Source organism: Corylus avellana, chromosome ca4 (assembly GCF_901000735.1).
Source record: "Corylus avellana chromosome ca4, CavTom2PMs-1.0".
Classification (NCBI taxonomy): domain Eukaryota; kingdom Viridiplantae; phylum Streptophyta; class Magnoliopsida; order Fagales; family Betulaceae; genus Corylus; species Corylus avellana.
In genome coordinates, this window is record NC_081544.1 from 21,933,469 (window position 1) to 21,936,416 (window position 2,948).

The following is a 2,948-nucleotide window of genomic DNA, read 5'->3' on the forward strand; positions in this document are numbered from 1 at the left end:
GAGTTTGTGGAAAGTAAAAGAGCTGGTACGCGACTTAGGGTACATGAATGAAGTTGGATGCTGGTATAACATAAGTGACAATCATGAACACGTGCTACCTTTGAGAAGTGATGGAGATTTAGTAGACTTTATAAATATAATAGAGACTTACACCTCGGAAGAAGTTCATTTATATGTTTAGCATATGATGGATGATGTTGTAGCCATAGATGAGTATTTCTTTCTTCGAGCTCCTAAACGACATGCTGGAGAAGGGGGGGGGGGGTGGATCATGTGCATGAGGGAGATGGTGGGCCAATAAGAGATGGCGGGGAGGTGTTACATGGAGGAGATGACACACTTCAAGGTGAACATGTGAGGGGAGATGGAGGAGATGGTGGGGAGGTGATGCATGGAGAAGATGGCACGCTTGAAGGTGCTGCAAGAATATCTAAAAGCCCATGGGACAAGATGAGGGATGCCCGTAGTGTTACTCCAAGCAAGTGAAGGACCTCCACTGACTGTGCAACTCCAAGCAAGCAAGCGAAGGACCTCCACAAGAGGAAGTACACTTGATTATATTCTTTTAAGTTTATTGGTGTTTAGTTTATTTGTTATTATTATTATTATTATTTTAAGACAAGTATATCTTTGCATATACTAGAACAACAAATAGCATTATATATAGGCAAAAAAAGTGTGCTTTTTTTTTTTTTTTTTGGGTTTTAGTAGTAGTAGTTACTGCACATAAAAAATATGTGATGCCCTACCAATCTTGATGGGGCGATGATTATTGTTGTTGTTGTTGTTGTTGTTACTCAATTGTGAATTGTGGTGGTTGTTGCTCATTTTTTTTCTTTTCTTTTTTTCAATAAGAAGAAGACGTAGAAAAACACCGATGCTCAACCTGTTTTTCAAGATATAGAAGAGGACAACGTTAATGTTGGTATGGACACCATGCCCAAAACAAGTAAAAAAAAATGCTCATGGTAGGCCATGGAAGACCAAAGTGGCTGAGGCTGATGATGAAGTTATCAAGTCTCTGTTGAGTGACTTCAATGAAACTAATGACGACGACGATGACTTATTCTATTATGATGAGGACAATACAGATAAGGATGGAACAACCAACTAATGTTAATTATAACATAAGTTCGAAAGGAGCCGAGATTGGGGATAATGAATCTGATGATAAAAGTAATGGTCTTGCAAGTTTCCAAGGTAGTGATTCTAATGATGTTGGAAATAAAAATAAGCTGTATAAGCAATTCAATGAGAAACATGACTTGAATACAACAATGGTGCTTGTAGTTGGGGAGCAGTTTACAGATATATATTCCTTTAAAAGGGCACTGAAGATTTATGTTGTGCAGAATGGGTTCAATTACTTCTACAAACATAATGACAAGGGTAGAGTTAGTGCAATCTGTAAAGAAAAGCATTGTTCATAGAGGATTTATGCCTCTATTGATGCTAAGACTACAATACAAATTAAAACTTCTACCCGACGCATGTTTGTGGTAATCATTACGAAAACACCAGATGTGATGGCGAGTATCTTGTTCGTACGTATAAGTCAAGCTTCTTGGATGATCCGACATGGACCCCATATGCATCGCAACAGAGGGTGAAGAGAGATCATAACATAGATGTCCCCATTGCTCGTTGCTATAGAGCAAACAAGGAGGCATTATTACAACTTTTTGGTAACCATGCGAAGCAATATCGCCAAACAAGGAGATATGCGTCGGCATTACTACTTTCCAACCCTGGTAGTAGTGCTTACATTCAAAGAGATGGAGCATTCTTCTAACGGATGTATATTTGCCTTGATGCTTGTAAGAAGGGGTTCAAGTATGGTTGTAGGTCAATCATTAATTTGGATGCTTGTCACCTGAAGGGAGAATATGGGGGGCAATTGTTGTGTGTTATAGGCAAGGATAGCAACGACGACATGTTACCCATTGCATTTGCAGTTGCCAAGGCCGAGATCGGAGAGTCGTGGGAATGGTTTATTAACATTTTGGTGGAAAATATATGTTGGATTAGAAGGTGGACATGATTGGACTATTATGTCTGATAGGCAGAAGATATTTGATGTAATAAATTGCTTATGTTCTTATTGTGTTATTTTATTTGTTTATGTTCTTATATATTATTCAATGTTATATGTATGTGTGTAGGGGCTTGGAACTGCAGTTGAAGTTGTGTTGTCACATGTTGAGCATTGTTTTTATGTTCGGCACCTACATGCAAACTTCAAAACGAAAGGCTACACGGGAAAAGCTTTTAAAGGTGAGCTATGGGGGGCTGCACGGGCTTTCAATATTTATGCATTCGAGCACCACATGCAGAAAATCATGTTGATGGATGTAGGTGCACACACTTACCTTAGTGGTGTACCTAGTGCATCATGGTCTAGACACGCTTTCAGCTATCACAGCAAAAACGATATGTTATTGAACAACTTGGCTGAGAGCTTTAATGCTTTGATTAAAGATGCTAAGAGTAAGCACATCCTGACTATGGTTGAAGATATTCGTCGACAGATAATGATACGCTTTCAACAAAAAAAGGATGGAATCCGGTCAACACAATACTCAATATGCCCAAAGATTCAGAAAAAGTTAGAGAGGTCAAAAAGTGATGCAATAAATTGTATTAGTCGGTGGCAGAATAAATTGGAGTTTGAGGTCAATCACGTGTACGATACACGGTGTATAGTCAGGCTAGATAACCACACATGCATGGCTTTTGCTAAATAGAATTCATTGCTCACATACTTGTGCTGCAATTTACATACATAAGCAAAAGTCGGGGGAATATTTAGATGGATAAGTACATGCAAGCATACGCAACTCGAGTATTTGGTATGCAAGGTCCAAACACATGATCAGCTGATGGTGTATGCGATGAAATTCTGCCACCTATTGTTAGAAGGGCTCCTAGTAGACTAAAGATTGTTAGGA